General features: G+C 34.2%; 1 non-coding gene across 1 annotated transcript; it reads left to right on the top strand.

The window, feature by feature from the left end:
- The first annotated feature begins 790 nt into the window (after window positions 1-790).
- On the top strand, window positions 791-863 carry Trnat-agu (transfer RNA threonine (anticodon AGU)). Its single transcript has one exon. It is a non-coding gene; the product is annotated as a tRNA-Thr (tRNA).
- Window positions 864-15,755: the final 14,892 nt, after the last annotated feature.

Raw genomic sequence — 15,755 nt, forward strand, 5'->3', positions numbered from 1 at the left:
TATACATTAATCACATTTTAGCCAGAATGGTACCTTCAAACTTCAGAAAACACAGAATCGGAGATCCTATATATAAAAAACTGGAAAGAAAACCTGACTTATATACACATGTTACATGTATTGTATATATTTTTATTTGTTGGATATAAATACATGTACAATACACTCAGGTGCATCAAACTTCTTTAGTGATTGATATGCATGTAAATTTCTTGTGAAATTACTGATGCTAGCAAACTGCTCAAACCAAAAGAAAACTATCTTCAAATCTTGATATTTGCAATTATTTTTTCAAGCTGACAGAAATCTTGTGTATCTAGCCTCACTGCATTGTCTCTTTAGTAAGGGATATGGCCATGACAGCGACACATAGGAAAACTGCCAAAAAAATTACACTATGTGTATTATGTAACGAACATCATAAAAAATGATGATTGTATGAGAATTTGAAGACATAATTGTTTGTTATTTGATTTGGAATACAGATGGAAAATACATTAGAAATTTATGAGAAAATGATTCTTTTAGGTACACTTTCAGACATAACCTATGATCTTTTTCTAATCAGTGACATTTTCCCACCCATTTCTTCCAGAAATGGTTAATTATTTTTCAGGTTAGTTTATAAGTGTTCAAGCCCTTGGTTTGAAGATTTTATTGCTTTCAGCTGGCTGTGACATTGTCTTAGGACTAGTATAAACCAAAGTCTTAGAAGTAAACATACATGTACATTGTAATAACCAAATATGCATTATATTTGTAGCGGGATTAGACTGGGGCGATCATCGGTGACCAGATAGCTCAGTTGGTAGAGCACTCGGCTAGTGTTCTGAGGGTCCCGGGTTCGAATCCCGGTCTGGCCGCTACATTTTCTCCTGTATATATACCAGGGATCAAATCTAGGTTGTGGGGAAAACTATGGTCCTTTTCAAAATTGGGAAAAGTTTATAATAGCTGCATTATCAGATATTTGACCATTCTCATTTTGGTAGAAATAATCATTTTGAAGTGTTATAACACCTAGAATGTTATTGCAGGATTCAGTAAACAGTTTTTTGATGCTGTGAAACAGCATTCTTAGGTACACTCGGCGAGCCTGTGCACATCAAAACAATGAAACCACTCTGCGATGAAATTTAAAAGTTGTTTTGTTCATTTCACGTAATACTTGATAGTATGAAAAAATAAAACCCCAATATTCAAAACCACAGACATAGAATTTGTACATACGTATACACCATGAATGGAGTGTTTTAAGTATTCAGTTGGGACTCTATGATATTTGTATTACTCCGAGAACACTGGTCTCCCGAAAATCACGAACAACGCCTTCTTCGCTGTCTTCCTCCGCGACAGACTTTCGATGGATTTTGGATTGTGTATGTTTATTTAAATTTTACGTAATTCATGCTAATGATCGATTATTGTAATCAAATGTTAGGAAGGTAACTGCAAAAGAAAGTTCTTATAACGCTTATAAAGTTTTTTTGTGTTGGTTGTATTGACGAACTATATCTGAGATATTATTGCGCAGTAAAAGTTAATAGTTTTTAATACGTACGTTTTCCTCCCTTGATCTGTCACTGGGAGTTCTGTCTTTTGTTTAAACATAAACATAAAATTACAAAATATAATGATGATATAGATCTATTTATGTACGGGCAACTTAAAGTGACAAATAAACATATTGCCGTGTAATGTACGGTAGCCTTATGAAGACTTGCTAAAGTCCGATGTATTGCAGGGAGTTTTCATGATGTTAGCGTTCTTATGAATTCAAAGGAAATTTGACTGTTATAACCAAATAATGTACCCTTTACTTGACACACGATAAATGTTCTGCACGATAATATCTCGCCAACCAGTTACTGTTAGGCTTACGAAGACTTGCTAAAGTCCGATACATTACATGAAGTTTTCTTGATGTTAACGGCTAGCGTTCTTGTGAATTTAAAAAGAAATCCGAGTGATATACGTAATGAAATAATGTACCTTTTTTTTGGCAAAAGTATCTGGCTATGATTTATTAGTCAAAAGTCGTCAAGGCAACCCATGTTAGTTTTCTAAAAAGGAAACCAAAACATATTCGGAAATGGTGATATTTCTAATGTTATATATTTCCGAAAATATTCTTCAATGTTAAGTGGATATCAAGATACGAAAAATGTTCACTTATTATTTTTTTGTCTTTGAAGAAACATTGATGAAATTGATAATTTAGTAATTAATAAAGAATTATAAAAAAATGATACTCAGATTCTGAACGGTTTTATTAGAAACATATATACATATATGTATTTGTGTTTCTGGTTTCATTGGTGTTGAAATCGTTACTTCAAAAATAATTTAGAAATAAAATATTACAGTTTTTTCAGGATAATAAGTTATTCGACTTATTGTTCTTGAAAAACTTCATATATCATAAAATAAATAGGGTATATCGTAAATATTTTTTGTTAAACTCTGAAATTCAACACTGCACACTTATATATAGTTTACTAAATTCTATCTTTAAATGAAAAACCAATTTCTTTATTCCTTTGTTTGAGTCCTTCATTCACAGCATCTATGAGTGGCCTTGGCACTTTGATTATGCTCCATCATCATAGATATATGTAGCAGATGTATAATAAATATGAAGATATTTACAACCAAAGGCTTAAAATGTGATGAAAAATAAGACAAAGGGGGATTTTTGTCATAAAAAGTGTTCAGTTTTAGCTTCAAATAGGATTTTTTTTTTAAAGTTTAGAGGGGAATTCAATCCTTGAGGGGAACTAACCATAAACGGTTCTAAATCAGAGCTAGATTGATACCTGTATGTACATGTAATTGTTGTAAAAACAAAAACATACTCTTTTGAATGTTGTATACATCTACATTTGTACATGTTATGATGTACATACATGTAGTAACAACATTCATTTAATTATTTACATTAAGCATGTTTTCATATGGTTTATTAGAAGACAAATTCAGTCTACAGGTTCATATTTGTAGTCTGTTCCAATATGGTTATGATAGTGGGAAATGTTTATTTTAATTTACATACATACAATTAAAGTACATAACACAAATTAACAAAATGTTGTTACGGTGACATTAAATACTTTATTCAGTTCAAAAACATAAGTTTTGTTAATAATAATTTATAGAGTGGTATATTTATGTCGATACTGTAGGATGTATACAAATCGTGAGACGTCAAACTCCTTCATGTGCTATGGTCGAAGACACAATATTTATTGACCTGAAAACGGCTACTTTTAAGTGTTAGAATTAAATCACAGATGCTTACAAACAAACAGGATATGTAGACGTTATATCTGTACATTTAATACAGCTGTCAAATCACCGTCAACAGTAATGTATCTACGCGAAAGGTACGTGTATGTAACCAGTGTAATACCGCCATTATCACGTTACCGGGGACTTAGAGTCGGTAGTTTTTCTAGTGAATATGACTTGACAGTTAACTATGTTCTTTCACTTTGTTTAAACAACAGTTCAAAATCCAAACATAACATACATGTACCTCTAAAATTTCGTAATTAGGGACTAGATGAATGAGAGAGAAATCTCTCACAGCTAAAACAGTCATATAGCTGTTAGTGGCGCAGAAAACACACGAGCCCTCCTTAGCATTATAAACCAGTTAGGACGCGAATATTTTGTGCTATATGTACTAACTAAAGTATATAGTTTGCAATCGAACATTTAAACATCCGTATTTGGGGTGGGTTTTTTTAGCAAAAAAGGTGATGCTTTCTATAGCCTTGTAAAAAATATTAACAAAAAACGAATTACTTCAAAATAAAAAATAACAAATAAAGAATAATTATAAATCAAAATTGACACGTATATAATTCGTGCTGGATAAATCTGCGTTTGATGTCATCCGAAGGGCACTGGATTTAAAACATTATAGGTTGATACAATCTTTCATCTGATGATCATAGCAAGAAAGCAAACACAGTCAATTAACTGAATACATAAATTATTTCCGTTTTTTTCCTACAACTTAATGTGAGCATTAGACGTTTTCTGGAAAATGAAAAAATAGGTAGTAGATGCTAAATGTCTAGGATATAGATTAATATATGTTTCATATCGTAAGTAGTTGATAAATGTCTAGGATATGGATCATATATCTTTTATACTATTATAGTAGTTGATAAATATCTAGGATATGGATTGATATATATTTCATACCGTTAGTTGTTGATAAATGTCTAGGATATGGGATGTATATACTTTATACCGTTAGTAGTTGATAAATGTCAAGGACATATATTTATATATGTTTTATACCGTAAGTAGTTTCTAAATGTCTAGGATATATATTGATACATGTTTTATACCGTAAGTAGTTAATAAATGTCTAGAATACGGATTGATATATATTTTATACCGTTAGTTGTTGATAAATGTCTAGGATATATATTGATACATGTTTTATACCGTAAGTAGTTGATAAATGTCGAGGATATGGATTGCTATATATTTTATACCGTTAGTAGTTGATAAATGTCTAGGATATGGATTGCTATATATTTTATACCGTTAGTAGTTGATAGATGTCTAGGATAAAGATTGATTAATGTTTTATACCGATAGTAGTTGATAGATGTATAGGATATGGATTGATATATATATTTATACCGATAGTAGTTGATAGATGTATAGGATATGGATTGATATATATATTTATACCGTTAGTTGTTGATAAATGTCTAGAATATGGAATGTATATACTTTATACCGTTAGTTGTTGATAAATGTCTAGAATATGGAATGTATATACTTTATACCGTTAGTAGTTGATAAATGTCAAGGACATATATATATATATATGTTTTATATCGTCAGTAGATGAATGATGTCTAGGATATCAATTGATATATTTTTTGAACTGTAAGAAGTTGATGAATGTCTAGGAAATAGATTGATATATATATTATAAAGTAAGTAGTTGATGAATGTCTATAACACGGGATATTATATATTTTATACCGTAAGTTGTTGATGAATGTCTATGATAGGGATCGTTTATGTTTCATACCGTTAGCAGTTGATAAATGTCTAGAATACAAATTAATATATATATTATACTGTTATAGTAGTTGATTAATGTTTAATATACCTCTACTTTATTTACACTATATAAAAGTTACTTTGTTAAATTGACTAGCTCCCTGCTTTTTCCAAAAACCTCGCTCAGCTGTGTGCTAGTCATCGAACTAGCACACCCCTGGAAGCTAGCACACCCCTGCACTCGGATATTTCCGTTTAGCCAATCAAATTTGAGGTGGGCGGGGCTTATTTCCGAAGATGCCATCAATCACTACGTGCAGTGAAGTTGGCGGAGCTTGCTGCGTCATCTACGTCATCTATGACGTCATCTACGTCAACTATAACGTCATCTATAATATTGATCGCGCCGCCTTCTTGCAGACAACAAATTGTAAACATGGCGCTGTCACGGTTTTCTGAACTGGACGAGGATGATTTGAAGTCTCTTCTGGAGGAAAAGGACTCTGCTAGTACCAGAAGGACAGTAAAAGCAGCTGTTGCGGTCTTTATTCATTATTTGGAGGCAAGGGGCAAAACTTTGGATGTGATTGACAGCTGTCAAACTTCCGTCTCCGACTTAGACAGCCTACTACGTAAATTTTATGCTGAAGTCAGGAGAGAAGATGGCAACCGTTATGCGAAAAAATCAATGGTCACGTTGCGATATGGCCTACAAAAACATTTCCAACGTACCCGAAACCAGGACATTATTAACGATAAATCATATGCGAAGTCAAACGAAATGTTCAAGGCAGTCCTCGTCCAGCTGAAGAAAGAAGGGGGGAAAGACTGTGTGCCGAAGGAGCCAATTTCGCCAGAGGATTTACAAAAACTTTACAACACAGCATTTACTACAAATACATCAGATGGTCTCCAGAAAAAAGTGATGTTTGAATACCTGTACTATTTTTGTAATCGCGGCCGCGAGAATTTAAGGGAACTGAAAAAGGGAGACTTCACCCTCGGAATGGACTCTTCCGGCCGAGAGCATTGTTATGTATGACACTAAATACATGTAGTTATGAGATAAGGGAGATAACTCCTATAGCTTTTTTTATCAATACATCCTATGAAGGTCATATCATTGATTTAGGTTATAGAACTTTCTAGAATATAATCATGTATAAACAAATATGTTTGTAAACATGTTGATTTTAAGTAGAGATCTAGAATGATCTATTTCCAGAAAGTTATGTGTGTTTACTTGTTTACTGTTTTTAGTTAGATATTTCTAGAAGTAGAAGGTTCTCCAATATTCTTGAATTACGGTTTAGCTATATATACTCCAGCTGTCCAAGGCTAATCAGAACTGTAATGAGACCTGTAATAAGACATATCAAGAATTGTACAGCGCCATATAAGATTCTATTGGGAGAGCTATTGTGACTTTATCTGTGGATTATTACAACACTTTGTGTGGATTTATTCATATTGCCTGGAACTTTACAAATCATCTGTGGACATTCAATTTTCCTTGTGGATTTGTGATTATTGTTAATTTGAAACCTGGAAGGATCAAGGATTATACCAGGACATTCGCATACAGATAAGTAACACTTTAAATCATCGTACTAGTCTTGTACCACCACCAATTACTTTAGATATCGTAAACCATCTCTGTATAATATTGTATATATAATTAAATTGTGTTTTGAATTTAGCTGCTGGTTTCTCCTTTCTGTTATTCGTTCATGTAACAGAAATTGGGGGCTCGTCCGGGATCGATATTCAATTTGTGAAATCTAACTTTGAAAAATTAATTAAGAAATTTTCAAAATTTGTGTACAAACTTTGAGTTTACATTTGAAACCAACAGCTAGATAAATATGACTTCTATGCAGGTAGAACAGTTTGTTAAAGCGCCATCCCTGGAAGTTCTTTTGCAAGTTAGTAAGAAGGATTTACTATTATTGGGTAAACATTTAGGCCTTACTATCAAAACTAATTTGAGGAAAGCTGAAATTAGGAATGTAATTATAAGATATTTTGTTGACAATGGCAAATTTGACTCTAGTGCATTAGATAGTATAGAGGAAACAGTCACTTCAGAAATCCAAATTAGACAAATGGAACTTGAACATGAAATGAAAATGAAACAAATAGAGAATGAAATGAAAATGAAACAAATAGAGAAAGAAATGAGAGAAAGAGAAATAGAAAAGGAGTTAAGAGAAAAAGAAATAGACAAAGAAAGAGAGTTAAGAGAAAAAGAAATGGAAAGAAAATTAAAAGAAAAAGAGATCGAGAGAGATCAGATGTTAGAACTAGAGAAGCAGAAAATTCAAGCTGAAACAGAACTTAGAATTAAAGAATTAGAGCTAGCTTCTCAAGACGGTTCAAGTAATCCAACTTTTAGGGGTTTACAAGGAAACAGAGGTTTTGATGTCAGTAGAAATATTAGGTTAGTTCCTCCTTTTCAAGAGAAAGAAGTTGACAAGTATTTTCTACATTTTGAGAAAATAGCTGATAGTATGAAATGGCCTGAAGATAAGCTTACAATGCTTCTTCAGAGTGTCTTGATTGGTAAAGCTAGAGACATTTATTCTTCTTTATCTGTTGATTATATTTCAAATTACCAAGTAGTCAAGAAAGCTATTTTGAAAGCTTATGAGTTAGTTCCTGAGGCTTACCGCCAGAAATTTCGAAACTCGAGAAAGAGAGATGAACAAACTCATGTAGAATTTGCCAGAGAAAAGGAACAATTATTTAATAGGTGGTGTGATTCTAAAGAAATTGATGAGGATTTCGGTAAATTGAGGCAATTATTGTTGATAGAGGAGTTTTAAACGTTGTGTCCACACAAACATAAAAACTCATTTAGATGAGAGAAAAGTTGAAACACTTAGTGAAGCAGCTACAATGGCTGATGATTACGCTCTCACCCACAAAGGCTCATTTGTTAAAAACAGTTCTCAAGACAAAAACAGTACCACAGGTACTAGTAAATTTGGTCAGCCTAGGAACCCAACCTTTAGTGGCCCTTCCAACGACAAACCTAAATTAGGTGATAAAACTAAGTCTGCTTCTAAAACAGATGATAGGGTAGGTGTGGGGTCTCCTTCTGGTCTTGTTTGTAATTACTGCAAGAAAGTAGGACATATTATGTCTGAATGTTATTCTCTCCAGCGTAAGGAGCAAAGGCGTAAACAGTCAGTTCCTTCTGTGTTAGCTATGTCAAAGCCTAGTCAGAAACTTAGTGATATTGTGGAAGATTCTAAAGTGTCTGTTGAGATTAAGAGCTCAGAGTCTGATAGTGTCTTGGAGAAGTACTCTCCCTTCATTTCTGAAGGTTTTGTTTCACTTACTAGTGATATTACCAACTTGAAACCTGTGAAGATTTTGCGAGATACTGGGGCTTCTCATTCTTTGATATTAGATGGCGTAGTGCCTTTGTCTGAGGAGACCTCATCTGGTAGTAGTGTTTTGCTTCAAGGTGTAGAGTTAGGTTTTGTTAATGTGCCTCTCCATTGTGTTTATTTAAAGTCAGACTTGGTTACTGGGCCTGTCACCATTGGTGTTAGACCGGAACTTCCCATAGAGGGCGTGTCGCTCATTTTAGGCAATGACTTGGCTGGAGAGAAAGTTAGGGTAGATCCCTTAGTGTCCAGTATTCCAGATAAAACAGATGATGCTGAGACTATTCAACAGGAATTTCCTGGTATTTTCCCTTCTTGTGCTGTAACTCGTTCAATGAGTAAGAAGGTTTCTGATGTTGCAGTAGTTGAGGATCATTATAGTCCAGGGTTAGGTGACACTTTCTTGGCTCATGATATAGAGGATATCGGGGGCAAGTGTGATCTTTTGAGAAATCCTGTAGACTTTGATAGTGATGGAGTTGTTCCTAATAAGGGTACTTCTTTGTCTGACATGATGAGCAAATCATCTTTGTCTAGAGAGGAGCTTATAGTAGAACAGGAAAAAGATCCTGAAATCTCCTTACTGTGTAATCGGGCTTTGAGTGAGGAAGAGGCGGAGAAAGTCCCGGTTTGTTACTTCCGTAAGTCAGGCGTGTTGATGCGCAAGTGGCGCCCCCCTGATGTGTCTCCCGAGGAAGACTGGAAAGTTGTCAATCAAATAGTTGTCCCACCGAGGTATAGGCAAGATATTCTGAGTTTGTCTCATGACGTACCTATGGCAGGACATTTAGGTGTGACCAAGACTTATAACAGGATCTTAGATCACTTCTTTTGGCCCAAGTTGAAACGGGATGTGGCTGATTTTTGTAGGTCTTGTCATACTTGTCAGGTGGTAGGGAAACCTAATCAGAAAATCCCTGTTGCACCTTTGCACCCCATTCCAGCATTTGAGGAACCATTTAGTAGAGTCATTATAGACTGTGTAGGTCCTCTACCCAAAACTAAGTCTGGGAATGAGTATCTTTTAACTATTATGTGTGCTTCCACACGCTTTCCTGAAGCCATTCCACTCAGAAATATTAAGGCCCCTAACATAGTCAAGGCTTTGGTTAAATTCTTTACATTGGTTGGTCTTCCAAAAGCTGTCCAATCGGACCAAGGTTCGAATTTCATGTCTGGTATTTTTCAACAAGTCATGTACCAGCTCCAGATCAAGCAGTATAAGTCTAGTGCTTATCATCCAGAGTCTCAGGGTGCTTTAGAACGTTTTCATCAGACATTGAAGAATATGATGAGATCTTATTGTTTTGAAAACAAAAGAGATTGGGACGAAGGTATACACATGTTGTTGTTTGGCGTTAGAGAATTTGTACAAGAATCTCTTGGCTTCAGTCCCTTTGAACTTGTGTTTGGACACACTGTACGTGGTCCTTTGAAAATTTTGAAAGACAAAATTTTGGACGAAGATTCTAAAGTGAATCTCTTAGATTATGTGTGTAACTTTAAGCAAAGGTTGACAAGGGCATGTGAATTGGCAAAAGAAAATTTGGCCCTTACTCAAACCAAAATGAAAACATGGTATGATAAAGATGCCCGTGCAAGAAGTTTTGATCCAGGTGACAAAATTTTGGCTCTATTACCAATACCGGGTCAGCCTTTGCAAGCTAGATATTTTGGACCTTATATTGTTGAGAAAAAGGTTGATGATGTTAACTACATTGTACAAACTCCAGGGAGGCGCAAGAAAACTCAATTATGTCATGTTAATATGCTTAAGAAATATGTAGATAGAGAAGAGAGCAAGACCTCTCAACCTATTGCTACTTTGGCCTCTGTACCATCACAAAGTGAAAGTACAGCTGATATTTGTAAATTAGACTTAGATGGTGGTGTACAAGATGTAGGTTTAGACTGTGGTGTTAAGTTACGGAATTCAGATGTGCTCGCGAACTTGGACAAGAAACTGTGTCATCTATCAGAAAAGGAACGCAATGAACTGAAAGATTTGATACTTGAGTTTAAACATTTGTTTCCGGATACACCAGGCAAAACAGATGCTATCTATCATGACATGGATGTAGGCGATGCGCCACCTGTCAAGCAACATCCTTACCGTGTCAATCCTTTGAAAGAAGAACACTTAAAGAAAGAAATTCAATACATGTTGGACAATGATATTATTGAACCAAGCAAAAGTGAATGGAGCTCTCCATGTGTTCTGGTGCCAAAGCCAGACAAGACATACCGGTTCTGTACTGACTTCAGAAAAGTAAACTCTGTCAGTAAAACAGACTCTTATCCAATTCCAAGGATTGACTCGTGTATTGACAAAGTTGGCAAAGCCAAGTACGTAAGCAAGTTTGACCTGTTGAAAGGATATTGGCAGGTGCCATTAACAGAAAGAGCTAAAGAAGTGTCGGCATTTGTAACCTCGCAAGGTTTGTACCAGTACAAAGTTATGCCATTTGGTATGAAGAATGCCCCGGCAACATTTCAACGTCTTCTTAACAGCGTGATATCAGACCTGGAAGGCTGTGATGGATACATTGATGACGTCATCAACTACCACGACACGTGGGAAGACCATCTACGCGGGATTCGTGAATTCTTCGAAAGACTCACTACCATGAAATTGACTGTAAACTTATTGAAATGTGAATTTTGTCATGCAACTGTTGAATTTTTTAGGCCATGTTGTAGGACAGGGGCAGGTTAAACCTGTTCAGGCCAAAGTAGAATCAATTATAGATTTTCCAGCTCCTGGAGGCAAGAGAGAGCTGATGAGGTTTCTTGGTATGGCTGGATACTACAGAAAATTTTGTCAAAATTTCTCTGTTATAGCAGCTCCACTTACTGCTTTGTTAAAGAAAAATGTCAAATTTGTCTGGTCAGACGAATGTAAGTCTGCCTTTGAGAAATTGAAAGCCATACTATCAAGCTCACCAGTTCTGACTGCTCCAGATTTTAATAAACAGTTTAAACTGTTTGTTGACGCCAGCGATGTAGGTGTTGGTGCTGTTTTGATGCAAGAAGGTACTGAACAAATTGACCATCCAATTTGTTATTTCTCGAAAAAGTTTGACAAACACCAGAGATATTATTCCACCATTGAGAAAGAATGTTTAGCATTGATTTTGGCCTTGAACCAATTTGATGTGTATCTCTGCACTACAGTTGTGCCTGTGTTGGTCTTTACCGACCACAACCCTTTGACATTCATTGGGAAAATGAAAAACAAAAATCAAAGAATTCTCAGGTGGAGTTTGACTTTGCAAGAGTACAATCTTGACATCAAACATATCAAAGGGAAAGACAATATTCTAGCTGATGCTTTATCAAGGATTTAAATATTACTTGATATGTCAAGAAAGTTTCCTTTTCAAGAAAACTTTCTTTTCTTTAAGGAGGGGTGTGTTATGTATGACACTGAATACATGTAGTTATGAGATAAGGGAGATAACTCCTATAGTTTTTTTTTATCAATACATCCTATGAAGGTCATATCATTGATTTAGGTTATAGAACTTTCTAGAATATAATCATGTATAAACAAATATGTTTGTAAACATGTTGATTTTAAGTAGAGATCTAGAATGATCTATTTCCAGAAAGTTATGTGTGTTTACTTGTTTACTGTTTTTAGTTAGATATTTCTAGAAGTAGGAGGTTCTCCAATATTCTTGAATTACGGTTTAGCTATATATACTCCAGCTGCCCAAGGCTAATCAGAACTGTAATGAGACCTGTAATAAGACATATCAAGAATTGTACAGCGCCATATAAGATTCTATTGGGAGAGCTATTGTGACTTTATCTGTGGATTATTACAACACTTTGTGTGGATTTATTCATATTGCCTGGAACTTTACAAATCATCTGTGGACATTCAATTTTCCTTGTGGATTTGTGATTATTGTTAATTTGAAACCTGGAAGGATCAAGGATTATACCAGGACATTCGCATACAGATAAGTAACACTTTAAATCATCGTACTAGTCTTGTACCACCACCAATTACTTTAGATATCGTAAACCATCTCTGTATAATATTGTATATATAATTAAATTGTGTTTTGAATTTAGCTGCTGGTTTCTCCTTTCTGTTATTCGTTCATGTAACAACATCAATCCACCATCTTGAAATTTTAGAGTTATCCTCCCCTTGATCGGAGTAAAGACACTTTCGGTTTTCATTGCGCAATATAGAAACAGCTTACAACTACCTGCATTTTTGAGTAACTTTGAAACGATTTTCCCCGATTTGTGACACGTGTTGTTGGTAATACTGTTTGGACTGCATATCTTTTTTATATGTATGTGTTTTTTTCTCGTAAATATTGGATAGTATCCCCACTTTTTCGTTCATTTTTTAAGTGGGCGTGGCCGATATTAAAAGTTTTAGTGGAGGGTCAATTCGACTTCATGAGTCTTCCATCTTTCTCGAGACTGTATTAAAGAATGGTGGAGAAATTAGCATGTGATAATATCCACTGATCACTGTAAAAAATCAACGTTAAAAAAAAGAACTCTGTGGTTTCACTAGCAACTTGAAAATTATGATGTCCCTCTGCAAACTGTTTTGGCCTATTGATCAGTGCAATGGTCACTGGTTTTTGTTATACATGTAGTGCAAGTTGATGGTTACATTTAAAAGTAATTCATAAGTGCATGATCACAAATACACTACAAAACAATTAATCAGCTTGTTACATTTACATACACATGGACTTCAAGTTGGTATATTTTACAAGGTTTAACATCTGTAATAATTTTGTTAAATATAATTAAAATTCCGAGCCGGTTGTACTTTACACGACAAATGCTCCACATGCAATAATTATAAAAGCTGATTTCCATTTTGTTTGACACTCTTGTAAACAAAAAAATCCAATGAAGCAAATAGGTCATCATTTTTTTATCAAAGGAGGAAGTCAAATAAACCAAGGAATAAACATATATTTTTGAACATGTACATATACGAGCTGTTATCACTTATTTGTAGTATCTGATCGAACACGAATATATTAAGTCTTATATATATCAATCACAAATACGTGAACTATATATTTTATGATGGGTACGAGTTCGCCAAATTCCATGAGTACGGGTTAGCCATGATTGGTTGAGAGTTCGCCAAATGTGGGTACGAGTTTGTTTGGGTACGAAATTGAATGGGTAAGGGATTACCATAATTCGATCCAAATTAGTAACTGACAACTTAGAACGCACTGTGGAAATGGACATGTACCTTTCATTGATTATAGGCAATTAATGGCTATTATAATATAGGATTCTTTCATGTCACTTGGAATTATATTTACTCAAAACCTAATACAACTTGTCAATATCTTGTAAGTGTCATCATTCAAACAAATGAATACTGTGTAGTTGCTGTATTTGAAGTGGACACAGAGAGAATATACTGTAGATTAAGGATTTTTTTTCTCATTATAAACAGCACCCTTCAATCCAAAAGTCTAAATAGGATGACACTTGTGTATACATAGATTTCTTTTCTGCACCATAGGATCTGGAAATAAAACTGTTAAAACTTACCATCACTGTTTTGTCAATGTTTCTGCTACTTGGAATAGTTTGAAACAATTGTTTATGTGAAAACAAATCTTAAATGGATTATTTGACTTGTACTTTGAAATGTTTGCTTTCTTCTGAAAGACTTGGTAAATGATGATAGTCTTTTCATTCAAATCAGAAATATTTCATGCCATATCATGATCCCTTTAGGTAGATAAATGTATTATTATTATTTATATTCAAAATGAAATACACATGCACTCTTTACACATACTTCATAGCACTTTATTTAGATATACATGTATGAATCCTTATGTGCACATAGTTTCAAATAAAACCAATTTGAATTGACCTACATGTAAATCTTAAAAAGTTGATAAGCTGATGACAACAAAAGGTAATCAGTGGTAGGTGTTGCTGTCTAAAAGAAGAGGACGCTGAAAGAATGTACATGTTTGTACTTATGTGCGTTTGCTTATGTGAATTGTATTCCACCGCTTTCATGAAGAAGTTAAACTGTTATCTCTTTCATTTTATGTGGTTATATATTAGAGCTGATTGTCAGCAATTAAGCAAATTATTATTTATTTATAATTTGATGATAACTATATACAAATGATAAATGCATATACATCAAACCATACTGTGTTACAAATGCACTTTGATGATGCATGATACTGCAGCTATTGATGTAAAAATGCATGTAATAAAGTTTTTTTTTTTTTACTTTTTAGAACATAGTACATTGTAACTATGCTAGAAATCCATCTATACATTAATCACATTTTAGCCAGAATGGTACCTTCAAACTTCAGAAAACACAGAATCGGAGATCCTATATATAAAAAACTGGAAAGAAAACCTGGCTTATATACACATGTTACATGTATTGTATATATTTTTATTTGTTGGATATAAATACATGTACAATACACTCAGGTGCATCAAACTTCTTTAGTGATTGATATGCATGTAAATTTCTTGTGAAATTACTGATGCTAGCAAACTGCTCAAACCAAAAGAAAACTATCTTCAAATCTTGATATTTGCAATTATTTTTTCAAGCTGACAGAAATCTTGTGTATCTAGCCTCACTGCATTGTCTCTTTAGTAAGGGATATGGCCATGACAGCGACACATAGGAAAACTGCCAAAAAAATTACACTATGTGTATTATGTAACGAACATCATAAAAAAATGATGATTGTATGAGAATTTGAAGACATAATTGTTTGTTATTTGATTTGGAATACAGATGGAAAATACATTAGAAATTTATGAGAAAATGATTCTTTTAGGTACACTTTCAGACATAACCTATGATCTTTTTCTAATCAGTGACATTTTCCCACCCATTTCTTCCAGAAATGGTTAATTATTTTTCAGGTTAGTTTATAAGTGTTCAAGCCCTTGGTTTGAAGATTTTATTGCTTTCAGCTGGCTGTGACATTGTCTTAGGACTAGTATAAACCAAAGTCTTAGAAGTAAACATACATGTACATTGTAATAACCAAATATGCATTATATATTTGTAGCGGGATTAGACTGGGGCGATCATCGGTGACCAGATAGCTCAGTTGGTAGAGCACTCGGCTAGTGTTCTGAGGGTCCAGGGTTCGAATCCCGGTCTGGCCGCTACATTTTCTCCTGTATATATACCAGGGATCAAATCTAGGTTGTGGGGAAAACTATGGTCCTTTTCAAAATTGGGAAAAGTTTATAATAGCTGCATTATCAGATATTTGACCATTCTCATTTTGGTAGAAATAATCATTTTGAAGTGTTATAACA

The sequence above is a fragment of the Argopecten irradians genome, chromosome 4 (genome assembly GCF_041381155.1).
Source record: "Argopecten irradians isolate NY chromosome 4, Ai_NY, whole genome shotgun sequence".
In the NCBI taxonomy this organism is placed as follows: Eukaryota; Metazoa; Mollusca; class Bivalvia; order Pectinida; family Pectinidae; genus Argopecten; species Argopecten irradians.